Source organism: Hippopotamus amphibius, chromosome 8 (assembly GCF_030028045.1).
Source record: "Hippopotamus amphibius kiboko isolate mHipAmp2 chromosome 8, mHipAmp2.hap2, whole genome shotgun sequence".
Lineage (NCBI taxonomy): Eukaryota > Metazoa > Chordata > Mammalia > Artiodactyla > Hippopotamidae > Hippopotamus > Hippopotamus amphibius.
In genome coordinates, this window is record NC_080193.1 from 122,042,481 (window position 1) to 122,060,755 (window position 18,275).

Genomic DNA, 18,275 nt, shown 5'->3' on the forward strand with positions numbered 1-18,275 from the left:
GCTAGTTTAGAGATCTTTGCTCCAAAGGAAGGATTGCTTCTGATGGGCAGCACAACAGGAGTTCTCAAAAACTGAAGTTGAAACTGCCACCTGGTCACTCCTTATAGCAATGACTCAGCTGTCAGAGAACAAACCAATTGTGGTGAGTAGAATGATCGATTCTGACTACCAAGAGAATATTGTGTGATTGGCAGAATTCTAAAATGGCTCCCAACGTTCCCACTCCCTGGTGAACATGCTAATAACCTCTCCCTGAATGTGGGCAAGACCTCTGAATATGATCAGATAGGTACTCCTTGATTAGATTACATTCTCTAAGATTCAGTTGCAGCAGTCTGGAGTAAGTTTCCCTGATGGAGCTGAAGAATTAAGCTGTCATGTTTCAAGATAAGAGGGCCATATGCCTAGGGCCGAAAAGAGGCTTCTAGGAGCTGAAAGGGACTCTCTCCCCCAGCCACCACACAGAGAGTAAATGGGTCTCAGTCCTAAAATCACTAGGAACTGAATGTTGCCAATAGCCTGAATGAACTTAGAAAAGAACCTGGAGTATCAGATGAGATCACAGTCCTAGCTGACCACTTGGTTTCAACCTGAGGAGACCCTGAGCAGAGGACTCAGTTAAACCATAGCAATATTCCCGAGCCACAGAAACTGTGAGATAATAAGTGTGTATTGTTTTAAATTGCTGAATTTATTATAATTTGGTTTGCAATAATAGAAATCTAATGCAGTTGTGTTGCTTCTGTACCACAGGGGAGAGAGGCAGATGTCTGTGACACAGGTGATCCTCTAGGGCACCTCTCAGGACTCACATATTCTTCCAACAAAAAATGATTGGAACAGTACAAAAATTCGAAATAATCAGAACTGCTAATGCTATAGACCCTTCAGGAATACAGGTTTGGGATACCCTACCAGTTAAAAAACCATTATCAGCTAAGCTGCTTGCTGGGGGCAAAGGGAATATGGAATGGGTATTGGAAAAACCAAGTTATAAATACCAGCTACAACCATGTGACTATTTACAAATTTAAGACTATAGTAGTTATGAGTATTTCCTCCTCTGATATGAATGTATTTGGGTATGTATATCCACATGCTTAGATAAATATGTTAATAAATCTTTACTATTTTCATCTCTCCTATTTCCCTACTCTGTAACATGTTAATAGCAATTAATCTAATATGTCAATACTTAAGTTAGAAGATGTCAACAAGAGAGTAGGACTCGGCTAGAAAAGGAATAAATATCACCCAAAGATGGGGCCTTAGTGTCCTCTTTTGGGAGAGGATACAGTGTTAGCATGTTTTCAGTTGCATGTAGCTGCATCATGTCAGGTGGAATCATTATTTAGCTGCTAGATATAAATATGGTTGGGCTTCCCTGGTAGTGCAGTGGTGAAGAATCCGCCTGCCAATGCAGGGGACACAGATTCGAACCCTGGGCTGGGAAGATCCCACATGCCACAGAGCAACTAAGCTTATGGGCGACAACTTCTAAGCCTACGCCCTAGACCCCGCGAGCCACAACTGCTGAGCCCACGTGCTACAATTACTGTAGCCCACATGCCTAGAGCCCATGCTCCACAACAAGAGAAGCCACTGCAATGAGAAGCCTGCATACCACAACGAAGAGTAGCTCCTGCTCTCTGCAACTTCAGAAAGCCAGCGCACAGCAACGAAGACCCAGCACAGCCAATAAATAAAAATATATTAAAAAAAATAAAAATAAAAATGGTTAAAAACAATATGAACCGATGTCTGTAGCTGTTTTGCACTTTATCAATCTGGCTAATCTGAAACCATGTTTCCCAGAATCCTCTTCCCCTGTATGGTTCTCAGTTAAATGTGATCCAAAGAGAAACCGATGTGATTTGGAAAGCAGAAGTGCAACAGCAGCCTTTACTCTTAGAAGGTCATCCTAGTTAAAGCCAGTGAGAGACACAAAGATCTTCCAGAAGATTTCAGCTTGTCTTTAATCTTCTTGATGTTGAAAAACAGATGCAGGCGTATCAACAGATTCAGCTGTTCTCACTCTCCCCCACTCTGCATTCAGCTCTCCTCCCAAACTGCTAACTCCGCTAATAGACAGGAACCCTAACCACCACCAGACACAGAAATAGTAACCTTCCACAGACTTCTCCACCAGTTCCCCTTTACGGTAATACCCCAGCAGCTGCACGTATGTCACTTCACAAGCTCCCCGGCAAGCTAACTCATCCACCCACGCCAGTGCAGAGAGGCTGGTTATAACCTCAATTCTCCAGCCTCTCCCACAGCCTTCCGGGTCTTGTTCCTATCACAAATCCTGCTCTACAACACTCAGAGTGTCTCCTCCCCTGACTGAAGCCTGACTGGTAGAGGAGCTTCTCACATCTGCTGCCACGAGACCATCCATGAGGTAAAGCATCCACAGTGTACTTATCTCCAGGTGGGCTGGGGGAGTTTGGAGAGCATGGACAGGTGAGCAATAGTGATGTAAACCACTTCTTTTTTGTTTTTAACGTTATTTATTTTAAAGGATAATAGCCATGTGCTTGTTATTTTTAAAACTGTGGGAATATAAACTTTCTATCTTATAAAAGTCAAGATGTTCCATTCTTCACTCTCCCAATAATCCTACTTTAAAGGAGCCCTTTCTTTTCTACACAGGGTACAGGACAAAAGGTTTGAAGTTGCATTACACTCCTCTACAGAGTCCATTTACTTTCTACACCTGTGGTCAGAGGAGAACGCAAACTGCACAGGTGAGTAAGAGGCCCTAAAATGCTTCTTAAAAATAACAGGTCTAGCATCCTTGTTAACAAAAACAACAACAAAAGAGAAAATCAGGGCTAGATGGTAAGGAAACAGAGCAAAGAGCATCCTAAGAAGTTAATAGATGAAGAAGATGGGACAGCAACCTGAGAGAGCAATAAAGTCCTTAGAAGATTTTTCTGAGACAGGGAGGATCTGAAAACATTTATAGAACACAAGGATGATGTCAAACTGACAAAGGAAAAAAATAACTAAGATTTAGATGGCTGCTAAAGACGGAAGACTGGAATAAAGAGCATAAGGAGAGAATGTGCCTTAAAAATGAGAGGCCCTGTATCCCCTGCCATTGGGGAGAGAGAGAAGAGCTGAAGCAGAGATGCCAAAAAGTTCCGATAGAAAAAGTACAGTTTCTCTCTTTCTCCCCTCTCCCCCAACACACATCCACCCCCATTGAAAGTTTTTTTCCAATGACCACAGCTAACAAATAATACAAGATCAAATTTTAAAAAGGAACTTGCCTTACTTTAATATGGAGGTATGTCCTGGCTGAACCTAAATTAAGATTAGAAGACTGACGCCAACAGAGATGCTCTCAACTCTGCCACCACCATTATTCCCTGACTCCCAAACACAGAGAGAGATGGAGAGAGAGAATACTTGAGTGATTGCATGGAACAGAACTTGACCTGTATGGAGGACTTTGGGGGATGGAGAAAAGAGTATAAATAACACATGCTCTCAATACATTAGTTGGGAAATTATCTAAACCCATCGTTACTTTGATTTATTTTAATTATAGCCATCAAACTGTGGTTTCCCCCAAAAAAGGATAAAAGCATAATTAAGAAAAATATTAAAACATAATCTAATACATAGCAGTCACTCTACAATCTTATAGCTAAATGGTCAATTGGAAACCTTCAAAGAAAATGATGAAGCTTGGCTTATATCTGAAGCCATGTTACAAAAAAATTGAAGCATAGTTGTTTCAAGAAATATAATGTAATACAGTGCATCAACTTAACTTTTGGTCCTTAAAACCTCTATAAGACCAATCACAATGTTACACACTATTTCCTGGTAATAGCAATAGCAGTAGTGGCAGCTGATATTACTAAGAGCTTACTCTTAGTAAGCTTAGACACTTCGCTAAGCACTGTATTTATCTCATTTAATCCTCAAAACCTTAGAAGGGAAAAAATACTATTATGCACATTTCACATATGCAAGAAAATCGGAGTTGAGACACAAGTGATTCACTCAAGGTCACACAGTAAGAAAGGAAGCTCAGTACTTAAACCCACAGCTCTCTGCTATGCTGTCCCATGTTCTCCACCACTGAGCTATGCAAACTTCTTACATTCACAGGCTTCTAAAAAAGTTCATCCACCTATAAACACTGTGCATCCCCCAGCAAAAAACTTCTTTCCTATAAATTCTATTAATTTTTCATGAATGCAAATCTTTTATGACCCTCTACATAAAAAATGATTATTTTGGTTATTTTTGTGGCCTTATTGTCATTCAAGAAGACAGTCTCTGCAAAGTCTAGGTTTAATTTAAATTCAGCCTAAGTTGTAAAGGTTTGGCACTCTCCTGAGTACTACCATTTCTCGTGTGGAATTACTGACCTAGTACTAAACTAAGGGATAAATTCACGTAGCTTAAATGTACTCTTTAGGGAAAGAGTTGAGTTATTGTTCATGTCCCATTTATACAGAACGCTGACCTTTGAAAATAATCCATTTCTTATTGTAAATGTTTAAAAAGTAAAAATAATTCTGCTTCTACTTTAATAACAATGATCCATGCTACTTTGGCCTTGCTTTTTTTATCTTATAGTTGGAATACTCCACTTGGGTTCAGTCTTAGTATATATGACAACATGTTATGTAAGGTAAAACATCACATAATTAACCCTATATACCTTTAACCTGGAAGGTAAATGGGTAGGTAGAAAACAGCTGTCTCTAACTTACACTAAATCAGATAAAGAGGAGGAGAAAGCCCATTAATTATCTAACTACATGACATGAAACAGTTATTACTGACTATTGCATTGATATAGACATTGATTTTGGCTCATATAATAAAGTGTCAGCAACGCTAAAAAAATCTACTGATTAGAGATATCAAAATTATAACCTGTGACACAAGCTTCAGAATCAGAAAATGCCTCCAAGTTGCATATTGTTTTATAGTATTTATAAAGAAAAAGTATTCAAAGAATTATAGAATTATAAATTCTTGCAAAATGTGGTATAAAACTCCAAAAGGTAAATACTAAATGATAAAGAAAACAGAGTTGTAGTTGTATTAATCTTAATTTGGTACAAGTTAATGAAAAACAATGATATTCAACATGATTAAGTAAAATTTGCAGGTTAAATAAAAGAAACATGCGTCAAGAAAAATATTCAGGGAAGAATGTAAAAACCTACTTTTTAGTATAGGCATATTATATTCGATTGCAAAGAATAGGAATCCTCTCAACATAGCTTAATGAAAACAGGATTTAACATAAAGGTAAACACGCACATTTCATGATCACTCAAAGAGAGGAAAGGAAAAACAACTAGACCACAACAGTCTCAGAAATGGAACTGAAAATTGAGACTTAAGGTGTGTCTTACCGTCTCCTGTCTCTGGGAGATCGCTCAGGTCTCTGCTCGCCCTCGCACCCGTTTTCCTGGCATGCGCACTGCCAGTGTGGCCGCGCCACTCCAGCTCCCACCTCAGGCTGTTCTTTGAAAGACTATCATTGGATGAGCACGAGCCCCGCTTGCATCGGCTGTAGATTGTTAGCTCCTGGGTCAGGTGTCCATCCCAAAGCACATCAGCTGTGGCATTGGCCCAACTGAAAGATAATTTTAAAGAAGGGAAACTTTGATAGGAAAAAACCACCGAAGCGTACAGCTACCTCCAGCTACAAAAAAGACAAAAGAAACAACAATAAAATGCAGGTTTTAGTCTATACATTTAAAGTTGAAATGAGAAAAAAGAGAACATTCTTTTGGTGATTTATGAGATCTGCCCAAATACAAAAAAAAAAAGGGAATTCCCAAAACAGTTTACTTGGTCTATTTTTCTCCTACTTTTAATGCAAATAAAACAATTACTTTCATTTTAAACTACTGTAAGCTGAAGACAAGTGTTTACCAATGGTTTTAACTTGGGTTTTTGAACTCAACAAAGGCTGTTTGAATAACTAAACTAAACTTAAAGCAGCTTCAACACGCACATTTTCAAAACGGCGGGTCTCTGGATAACAGGTAGACGTAATGAACACAGAATTAGGCCACTATTTTCAAAAGTACTTACATGGTATCCTGACAGTAGGATTTCTATTGTGGCCAAGCAAAAAACAAAACACAAACAACAACAACAACAACAAAACCCTTACCGTTTAATGCAATTTATTTTAAAGTCAGTTTTGTTAGATGTACTCATAAAATATTAGTTATTAATTAAAAATCAAAATTTCTAATATCTTATAAATATGGCTTTTGGGTATATTTCTAATAGTCAACTATCAAAACTTGTATATATAATATTATATACAGTATCTTACAAAATTATATGAAAATGTAATAGGTATTGCTTATCATTCATGATAGAAACACAATCTTTTTTTTCTTTCACTTAGAATCTGTGAATTATTTTCTTTTCTGTGATATTCTTAGTAGTGTACTTTCCACATAGGAGGCATTTAAATTCACTGACTGATTTTAATTTGTGGTGGTCTATCTTTCCCTTATCTACAATTCCATAAGTTTTATTAAGTGCCCATTTTGTGAAAAGCACCATACTTAGTGATACAATTAAGTTTTAGACTGGCTTTAATCAATGATTAAACTTCCATTTTATTCTCTTTTCCTACAATTCCCTAACAGATGAAGAAATATATACATGAACTGGTAAGTCCTTAGATATTTGAAGATTGATTACATTTCCTAATAATTTACCAACCTTAATTGGTTCTCCTTTGCCTTTACATTCTCTTTATTTCAGGATTCCTCCCTTAGCAATCTTTCTCTGTGCATCTTAAAATAAGTTAATGTCAAGGAAAAAAAAACTAACATTTTTGTGCATAATCGTGTTATTTTTAATTAATCTTTTAAATGGAATTAATTGTAGAAACTTGGATTTTTTTTTTAATTTTGTGAAGTTGAATTTACTGCTATTTTAGTTAAGAAATGTTTCTGTGGATGGAAACACTACCAGCTAGCATTTAGGCAATAGTGCAGAGCAGTTGGTGGTTTCAAATTGCATGTATCATTGCTCTGTGTATAGTATGAAAAGCTTTACAAATTTATCATCTATCTGAAATTTATGTTCCAGCTTTCTTCCAAGTAGCTATTAGTATAAGCCTCCACTTCCATTTTCTCTCTTGCAATATTAAAAAATATTGTTCATTTAAAATTAACCACACTTTGGAAACTTTTTTCACAATAATGATTCTAAAAATGAAGCCCAATTATAGCAGAGTAATAAAACATTACTGCCTACAATTTCAGATCATGAAAGGTAAGAGCAACACTATGAGGATCAGTGAGTTAAAGACAGAACAGGAAAGCTCTAGGCTGAAATTCTAGAGTAAGGTGACTCACAGAGTTATTTGTTAGGAGACAAACCAGTTGCTAAGGCCAAATCAGGAGGTACGTGTCTTAGTACAGGTGTAAGCAGGTTGAGACCATTATGTACTAAGTGATAAATTCCAAACTAAAACCGAAAGGAGATGTCAGAGGTCAGTTCTTTGGCGAGGATTGTCAGCAATTCTTCAACTAAGGTTGGTGGCAGCATCAGAGAAGGGAATGAAGGAAGAAAGGGATAGGTCTTCAGGGTCAAATAAGAAAACCGTACTAAAAAGGTAAATAAAATACTTAGGTGTAAATCTAACAAAACTTGTACAGAATATATGTTTTTTATCTGTACACAACCCTAATGAAAGAAAACAAAGAAGATCTAAATAAATGAAAAGACATACCATTTCCATGTCTAGGAAGACTCAACATAGTCAAGATGTCTATTTTCCCCAAACTGATATACAGGTATGTCACAACATCCATCAAAATCTCAACAAGATATTGATGAGATTTTGATATTGATGTAGATATTGACAAGATTATTCTAAAATTTGTATGTAAAGACAAAGGAACTAGTTTAGTTTAAATAATTTTGTAAAAGAAAAATGAAGTACCAGAAATTAGTCTACCCAGTAATCAAGTCTATGTGGTATTGGTGGAAGCATAGACAAAAGATCAGTGAAATAGAGAAAGCAGTTAAACCCACACAAATATGCCCAAATGATTTATGGCAAACTTCACTGTTGTCTCATTTTAAGAAATGGCCGCAGCCACCCCAACCTTCAGTCAACAGCCATCAACATCAAGGCAAGACCTTCCACCAGCAAAAAGATTACGACTCACCAAATGCTCAGATGATAGTTTTTAGAGATCAAGTATTTTTTAGCAATAAAGTATTTTTAATGAAGTTATGTACATTGATTTTTAGACATAATGCTATTGCACACTTAGACTACAGTATAATATGAATATAACTTTTAAAATCACTGGGAAATTAAAAAAAATTCATATGACTAGCTTTATTGTAATATTTGCTTTATTGCAGTGGTATGGAACCAAACCTGCAATATCTCCAAGGTATGCCTCTATATAGAATATTTTTAAAATTTCTCAAGATTCAACAGTAAAAAAGCAAACAATCCAATTAGAGAACATGCAAAAGACATTGAGACATTTCACCAAAGAAAATATGCAAAGGTCAATAAATACATGAAAAGATGTTCAACATCATTAGCCATCAGAGGACTGCAAATTAAAACTGTAATGAGATATCACTACACACACATCAAAATGACTAAAATAAATAATACTAGTAAAGATATGAAATACCTGGATCACTCATACATTGCTGGTAGCAATATAAATAGTACAGCCACTCTGGTAAAGAGCTTGTCAGTTTCTTAAAAGACTAAATATTTTACTACCATAGTACTCAGCAATTGCACTCCTGGGCATTTATCCCAAAGAAATGAAGAGTTATGTTCACAGACAAACCTGTACACAAATGTTTATAATTTTATTCATAGTAGTAAAAAACTGGAAACAACCCAGCTGTCCTTCAGTGGCAAATGCTTAGGCTCACTGGTATATGCCTACCACAAAATATTACTCAACAATAATAAAGAAGGAACACACAGAACAACCTAGTTGAATCTCCAGAGAATTATGCTGAGTGAAAAATACAAATCCTAAAGGTTATATGATATACGATTCCATTTATATAACGTTCTTGAAATCACAAAATTATAGAATTGTAAAACATATCAGAGAGTGACAGGAGGGGCAAGAAGTAGGTGTAGATGTGATTATAAAAGGGCAACATGAGGCATCCTTGTGGTGCTGGAAATAGTCTATGTCTTGTCAGTATCAATGCCAATATCCTAGTTTTGATATCATACTATAGTTTTAAAAGATATTACCATTGAGGGAAACTGGGTAAGGGGTACATTGGGTCATTATGTATTATTTCTTACAATTCCATATGAATCTACAATCAACTCAAAATAGTAAGCTTAATTGAAAAGATTCACAGACCTAAAAAAAAAAAACCGGTAGAGAGCATAAGGAATGCTCAGGTTCAGGGTCAAGGTGGAAAACAAGGAATTTTCTTGAAATGTGGTTTCTTGACATTATTTGGCAGTTACATGCATTTGAAGGTATATCCTATGAAGGAGGAAGAAAGGATGTTTGCTTTAAAGAATAAAACTAGGGAAAATTATGAGTTAGAAGAATACAAATTAAGGCTTAAGCAGGGAGAGAGCTTTTCAGTAGTAAACGGGGCGGGGAGGGGGGGCGGTGGCAGAGGGGAGTCCAATACTGGCATGGGTTGCCTAGAGAAGAAGTGAACTTCTAGGTGATGCATTAAAGCAGGAAGGATGTTACAAAAGCCATGACTGTATTTGGTGGAGGCTGGGCTTCATCAGGGAATCAAAAATTCAAATGTCAACAGGGAACTAGCTAGGTAATCAACATGAACTAGTAAAGTATGGTGGGAGAAAAAATAGAGAACAATAAGAAACAATGAGGCTGTGGAAAGCCAAAGAGGCCACCTGCCACTCAGCTCTATGAGAATGCTAACCTAGAGGAGCTAGGTTTTCATATGTTTCAAAAGAAGTTGGGAATCTGGCTTTTTAAATGAAATCTCCCAATAATTAAAATATCTTTACTAATTTGCTTCTGATGTACAAATACTATGAAGTCTAAAATTGTGTAGTCCAAATAAAAGTTATCTGGAACTTATTCTATTGTTTTAATTTTAATACTTCATATGAGTCACCAGAAAAAAAAAAAAGGCTTCTATCATTACGTCCATGCATTTTAATTTAACCTTACATTTATATCTCATCATAGACTGTTGTTTCCATAAAAATATCTTGAGCGAATATCTCATTTGCTGCAGTTGGTATTTGATATTAAGGTAGCCATTAGGCCAGTGCCTTCCTGTTTAGTCCTGCATATGATGGCCCATTTTTAGGGGGAGGACATTTATGAAAATTCCAGTTGCATTGCAGAATATATCATCTTTACCACATATTCAGAGATACAATGATATATCATGTTTCATTGTTCAAATTTACTTCATGAAGGTATGTCTTTTCTCCTAACATGATAGGAACTTTCTTGAAAGAAAGTGTCATCTTAAATTTCCTTTTTCTGTCCTCAGTATTGCTTACCACAGTTTGGATCATACAATAAGTACTCAAAAATGGTTAGATTGCAAGGCCCTGTGTCAAATAATATAATTGAAGACATCCCGGTCAAAAAAGGAAAAGTTGGGATAAGTGGGCTGGAAGATTTATTCAGCCCTACCCTCTACAGACTTACCATCAGCACAATCACAACCTCCCAGCCCCTTAGCTGACCTCTCCTTAAAATTTTAACACCATTTGTATTTCCCCAAGAGTCCTCAGGAGCTCTTTAATAGGCAGTGATTGAAAATTCCATTCACTGTTTTGAATTTCAAAAAGAAATAAAGAAAACAATCAGACAAAATCTTTCTGTATTTCATGCATCTTATGTAACTGTGGCCTTGGGAGAAATTGGCACTGTAGGGCAGCTTAGATGGGATTTATCAACCAATTGAGGAGGTAAACGGCTCATATTTATTCCTTTCCTTTCTTTCTTTCAAATTCAAGTAGATGCTATGGTATTAGTCAGCATCTATAATGTCTATGGTAGGGGTCCTAGGGCAGATGGAGGGTTTCTACAAATCAGATTGAGTACCCACAAACATGGCAAATGGCATTTGACATCAGAGAAAAGTAATGAATTCTCAAGCAGAGAGGGTCTTCAACTTTCCGTTTACCTGACACTGAGATTTTGAGTTGTAAAAATAATGTTGCGTTTAAAGAGCATAGAATGACCAGAATGCAGGCAATTTTATGCTAAGGAGGAACCCCCCACCACCCGCCCCCAACACACGCGACTCCTTTGCTCATGTCAAATAAAATGAAAACTTTTAAGGAGCCACCTATAAGGTCTTTGACAATCAGATATAGTACTTTTTAAAACCGGTGGTAAAAGATAAAGTTCAGCACAACTGGTGTCCAGAGAAGCTTCATCAAAAACTTCTTTTAAGGACGTCTACTTCCAAAAAAAAGAAAGAATCTGAGAGTCAAAATCCAGTTTCAGAAATGCCCGTTCACCAAGAGTGAAAGGTGCTAAGTTGTTTTGCTCTGGGCACATGTCCTGGGCAGGGCTCCTGACTTTTCAAGACAGCGAGGTTTTTTCACTTTACTGTTTCCTGTACTGACTTAGTCGTGTTCTGCCTTCCCAGCCAGGAAGCTGTATTTCCTTTAACTTATTTCTTTGCCTCCATCTAACTGCTGCACACTTAGTGCATTCCCTTGCCTGACTATTGCTCCAAATATGAAATATCCCTTCCTTTCTTCTCCACTGATGGAGTTATTTGGCTTTCATGAAAGCATTTTTTTTAACAGAAAGACAAAAAAGGTCCATGTCCGACTGTATATTTCCGCTTCAAAAATCACTTCTGAGGACACAAGCTGCATTGGGAATGGCTGACCAGAAATCTGGGCACGACAGTACATAAACCTCAACACTAGAACAGTCTTTCAGATCCTGAAATGCCACAGAGCAGCACAAAGGAGAGACACATGCTCTCGCTATTTCACGTCACCTTTTAGTCCTGAGAGAACAGAGGTTACCAAACAATAGACAATTTCTCTCAAAGTGCAGTTCTTTTGCTGACGCTGAGTGTTAGATCTAAGTCCAGTGAAAGCAGTAGCACAGCATTACTTGGCCTTCTTACTTTTTTTCAATCTACTGCGAAAAGGAAGGCAGCACCTTGTTTACCTGGATTACCGGACCAGCCTTCTAACTGGTCCCCAGCCTCTGCCCTGACTTCTCTCACCCCCTCCAGTTTATTCTCCAAGAGCAGCCACAGGGAGCCTTTGAAACTCATCAGATGGTTAAATGTCTTCCATTCCAAATGCAACAGTTCTGACTCTCCATCGGGATGAAAGCCCAAGTTTTACCCCATCTCCTCACACACTCAACCCCCCCTTACTGTGCTGACCTCATTTATCACCCCCTCAACATCCTTCACTCTCCTCCAGCCTCATCAGTCTCTTTGCTACTCCCTGAATACCCCAGGCAGGCTCTAGGACGAGGGTACCTGCACCAGAGGCTGCTCGGCCGCAACCGCATCCTCATAGACATCACTGCCTTCAAGACGTTGGTCAAATAGCAACGTCTCAAAGAGACCCGCCTCGACCACCCTATAACAGATCAAAATTCTTTTTTCTTTTCTTTTACTATACCTCCAACTCCTTTAATCCTGATCTACTTTTCATTTGTCTATATTATACATTGTCGTCTGTGTACTGTTTATGATGCAGATCTACAAACGCAGGGATCTTTGTTTTATTCAGCCACTTCATCACCTGAAACAGTGCCTGGTCTATGTGTGGTAGAGACTCAATTAAATCTGTTGAATAAATTAATTAGTGGTAAACTGGCTTTTTTTCAATGAAGAGAAAAACATATTGTTAACAAAGTAATTGTAATTCACAATTACTGAATAATCAAAAACTTGATGTTCTAAATTCAAACTCATGGACTTTGGTTTGTATTTCCCCAAAGATTCAGGTAAGACCCCCAATACTCAAAGCATAAAGGTAAGCTGTAAGGTTCCAGGTGAATTTGAGTTAGCAAGTGAATTGAAAATTTGGAGAACATTTTTTAATTACCTTCATCCAGGAAAACAAACCCACTTTTGCCCTCAGACTAGTTGTCCATCCTCAGCTGCAAAGACATGGAACTAGCATTTCGGTACAGTAATAAAATTGTTTCCAGAACTTTGGCTCAGAATCAAAATTCTCTTCTGTCGTTTGGTGCATATGTCAGTTAGTTAAACTCATTCCTGGCAAGAGCTGTGGTCAAGAGTCTGGGCCTATGACCCTGAGTCAGATTCCCTGGTCTCCTAGTGACGATTTTCAGTCCTTACTTTCTCATCCCCTTGCTCTCTGGGTCTCTTGACTGTGCACACTCACACCCTCAGTTTGTTCCTTGAATCTGGCTGATTTTCCAAATATTGACCTATATGATAGATAAAGAGATGTCCCATCCAGATCCCCTTTCTTACAGGTACTTACTGACCGGCTGTGACAAGTGCGGGCAGTAGACAGTCTCCAAATGCCAGCCCCATCAGGGACTGCTTCAGCTGCAAAGGCTCCTTAGTGGGTCCATCCCTGGGCCACCATGGGGCGCATGCTGCCTCAAGGAAGCATACAGCGCACACCCCATGATGGCCCAGGGCTGGACCTGCTAAGGAGCAGTCCTTGCTCCAGACTCCCTGCAAGTTGGCCAAGGCAGGTCCAGGCATGTATCACAAGCCAAATTCTCCCTCTCTCCAAACCTGCTCTCTCTCCTCTTTCTCTCTCCTTCATCAGTAGTGATCTCTAATGAACACTGTGTATCCCCAAACACGAGCTCAGTATCTGCTTCTGGAGAATCAAATAATAACAACGTCTAACACTCTCAATCAATAGAAATGTCAAAACTGAGAAACTTGAAGAGGTAGAAAGTGCAGTAGAATATATATGAGTAATACTCAGGGAACAATACTCTCATGATACATGAGATACTTAATCTACTGCTGAAGAAATGCTAGTAACACTTGAGAGTCCTCATTGTACTGTGTGTTCTTACCATCAGCTAATAATGTAAGAAAGCTACTTTGCTTTCTTAAGACTTTGAACCAAAACTCTCTTCTAACTCACCCTCTTGGAAAACTCTCCTTTAAGCTGATAATTCTTTTACAAAAAAATAAATAAATAAAACCCATCCATTCTGAGGATAATAAAAACATACTTTAGGTTCTGAATGAGGACCTAGGAGAACTAAATTTACTGTATCATAGAATTTATAAGAACATCATCCTGATATTTGTATATTAACAACATCCATTTTGTAAGAAATTTACTTTCAACTATATGTATTTCAGTTGCCGTTTTTATTTCTAAGATACAATGAATTTGTTAATATTTCTGCTGGAATCATTTGCCCCTACTTCATTGTGATATTTACCTACATTATCAAGGTAAAACTGCCTTTGATGCAATGTATCTAATATCTAGGAGACACCTTAGCTAGATCCAAAACCACGCATAGGTACTGCCTTCCCTTTGCCTGAGGGTGAATATAGTTACCATTTTCCAAAACCCCTCTAGTCACCACATGACCCTTATGAGTGGCTGATTTCTGTGCCAAGCTCATTCAGCTTGGACCCTTATGAGAGGTTCTAAATTCCAAAGGCTGCTTATTTGAAAATTCATGAGCTTCTCAATGATGCAGTTCCTTTTTTGGCTGCCCCACTGCTTGGTTAGTTCAGACAACAAGCTGCTTGGGGATGGATAATTTTTCCCTTTGGCTGCAAAAACCTACGGGGGAGGGGGGTTGGTATTTCACTGCTATTGTAGGATTTTCAGAAGTTTGGAAAACAGAGGATTTTATTTTTTGTTTTGTTTTGATATAGGACATTTTGACAATGGCTTTGGCAGTGATACAGAAATCTCCATGCTTGTAAACCAGAATAACATTTGCAGCCATCTGGCTTGCATGCAGCACCCTCTGAGTAGGATAGATATAAAAGCAGTAAGCAATTAAGAGGTTTAAAATGGTTTTCCCATTAGTTTCGGAACTGAACTATCCCATGATAAAGATATAAGAGGTAACGAAAGGGTTGCCGATTCTTTGTCAGCACACATCATGATAAAAATTGCCTGATACCTCCATTATTTCTTAATTTCTCAATCTCCCTTCACTAGCACCACCATGATTTACCCAGATTGGTGGACTCATATTTTCCTTTTGTCCTAAATATAACATCCCCGATTATGACAAACCACAAAATCCATTAAAAGATCCACTATATGCCCAGTTATGTTTATTATGCTCTTTTTTGAATATGACTAAGGCTTGATTCCAGAAAACAGAGGAAATCTCTTAAAACAACATAATATGAATCATGTTCATATTATGACTTTTAAGTTTCTTAGGATAGTTTCAAACAATGAAACACAGAAGAAAGTTTTGATTCTTGAAACTGAAAAGACATAACTCCTTTAGACCAGGAATTATACCTTTTAACCACTTTAAAATTATTCAAAGGTATTTAGTATAATATCTACCCATACCAAGACATATAAATAGCACTACCAACTTGAAGTCTTGTCAATTTCCAGTACAATAATAGGAAATCAAAGTTGTCCAAAACTCTAGAAGCAAAGTTTGAGCAGTTGTGCTGAAAGTAAAGTGAGGCAGGATTTGAAAAGAGATGTTTATTTTCCCCCATCCAGCTTGCTCCTTAGGATCCTATCCTGCTTGCCCAGGAAACGTGATCTGCTAGTAACCTGCAACAGAAGCTTTGTGCTGTCACATATTTTGCACATTTTACATACAGTAACATATTTTTATCTAAGGCTTTCAGAGATTTCTCACTTAGTTGTCAAGTTCAGAAAACCCAGAGCTGGAAGAGATCAGACGGGAATTTTCCCAAACAAATTAGCATGTTCGAGGATGATGTAAATGGCAGTATGAATTTCCCCTATGCTTGAGCACGTTTTGCAGCCCAGCTAAGACATTAACAAGTGATGGTTTCATGCACTTGGGCTAGTGATTTACGAAGTTGCTTCCTGATTTAATAGAGTGCTAGAAAGGATTGTTGTTATACCAACTAAAAGAATCATAAAATGGTAATGAATATTATGAAACTTCATGAATATTTCATCTGAAGACAGGCTGTCAGATTTATCTTGAGGTTAAAGAGCACATGGGCCATAAATCAGGCCCAAGATGGAGTTGCTTGAAGTTCGTAGTTGGTGAGAACTGTTTACATGTTAGGCAAGGCTATCCGTGGGTGTTTATTACTTTACTGACATGTTAGAACTCAGTTAACCCAAGATAAAGAAAAAAACTTCAGTTGTAAAATAGAGCACTTTAAAAAGAATCAGCAAAGGTTTCTAGGAAGCACTATAGTATTTTTTGGAACAAAATTGGCTTTACTGTAATTTTCCCATTGAATTTATTAAGTATTCAAAACTACTATCAATATTCAATAAAAAGGTATCACAAGGCTATTAAATTGGTGCAATAAAATGGAATAATGAGCACAAGTGTGTTCTTTAGCTATGAACTGCACATATAACCATCATTTATATTAAACCTTTAATATATCATCAGTTTCAAGGCAATTTCTCATTTGAAATATTTATAGTTAGTTTAAAATTCACTACTTATGTGTTAGATAGGTGTGTTTTATTTCTTTCAATAGAACCCTCCCCAGAAAAAATATGCTTCCCCAGACTATATTAATGGCATAGAAGTGAAAGTTAATTCAGTGATTGCAGGATTTCCCCTCTAGCTCTGTAACTAGCTGAGAGCAAGCCCCTTACCTCTTTTAAATTAAGTTTTTTCCCTTTTCTATGTTTTTCAAAGTATGAGACATGTTATTTAAATACAGAGATAACCCTTCTGAAACTCTTATTTATCTGGCAGTGGAAATAGAAACCTAACAGCTCATTCATTTATTTGATCAGTCACTCAGCATAATTTTGAATGCTTACTCTGTGACATGTACCTTGCTAGGTGATGGGGATGACTTTATGAAATATTAAAACATGGTTCCTACCTGTAGAACATTTTGCTTCAAAAGATAAGTAAATAAGAAATTATATAAAGTGTGATGGCTGACATAATAAGGGCTGTTATGAGACCACATTGGAGGGGTACATGCCCTAGAGTTTAGGGGTCAAAGATGGCACCTTGGAGAAAACAATATCTAAAGTCAGACCTACACAAACAATGAGTAAGTTCTAGGGAAGCAGGGTGTAGACTAGGAAGAAAAAAAAAACATGATCTATCAGAGGAGCTGAGGAATGCTCGTAATGGTTGAAGTGTACTGAATGTGTGCTTTCTGGGGAAAGGATGGGAAGATGGGGAGGGAAGCAAAGTGGGGCACAGACCATGCCTATAAACCCTGCAAGAAGTTTAAACTCTACCCCAGAGCAATGGATTTCAGCAGCGTAATGACATCATTAGATTCCTATTTCATCTTGTTTAAAGTTATATTTTTTGTTTGGTAGGAAAAAGGTTTTATACTTCTATTCTTCATTCTAAAATGAAAATCAAGAATTTGATCAGATGTTTTACGTCAGTGACTGATGGGTTTTAAAAGTAACTCTATAAAGAGAGTTGGCGGGGGGATGGGGGGGAGTGGGGAATCAAATTATTTTTGTAAAAAATGTTGAACATCACCAGTGCTCTTGAGTAGTGGAAAAGAGGGCAATGAAATAAAGACACATCTCTAAGAATAAAGTAAGATTGGGGTAATTACCCCCAAATTTCCTGGTAAGAATGGAGTAGTTCCAAAGGTAGATAAAAAGATCTCTTTATGAAGGTCTTAAAAATAAAAATTATCCTTCATTTTAAAGAAGAAAAAATAGCTAACATTCTAAAGAAATCATTCCCATGCATATCTGCATCCTCATCCTGCTCAATATCTGGAATATATTATATTAAAATAATAATCAATATTAAGAAAAGTGTCATCCTTGTGTTTTACATATATTAGCTTATTTAATCCTCATTTTTAAATCTATATAGTAAATACCATAATCATCTCAATTTTAAAATTGAGAGAATTAGGCACAGCAATGCATCTATGTCATATAGTCAGTGAGCTGCAGAGCTGGAATTTGAACCCTGGCAGTCAGGCTCTTAACAACAATGGCAAGCCCCAGTGTTCTCAGTCATGACACATCATTCAATACATAGTCACTAACACATATATGCAGAATCTAGAAAAATGGTACAGATCAACCGGTTTGCAAGGCAGAAATACAGACACAGATGTAGAGAACAAACATATGGACACCAAGTGGGGAAAGGGGGGCGGGGGGGTGGGATGAA

At 37.4% G+C, this 18,275-nt stretch overlaps 1 long non-coding RNA gene across 1 annotated transcript in view; it reads left to right on the forward strand.

Annotated features, from left to right (window-relative positions):
* The first annotated feature begins 2,149 nt into the window (after nt 1-2,149).
* LOC130859669 (uncharacterized) overlaps nt 2,150-18,275 on the forward strand; it is a 30,304-nt gene continuing 14,178 nt past the window's right edge. The window contains exons 1-3 of the long non-coding RNA XR_009055239.1: nt 2,150-2,401; nt 2,653-2,747; nt 6,651-6,674. This is a non-coding gene — a long non-coding RNA (uncharacterized LOC130859669). The remainder of the gene's footprint in view (nt 2,402-2,652; nt 2,748-6,650; nt 6,675-18,275) is intronic.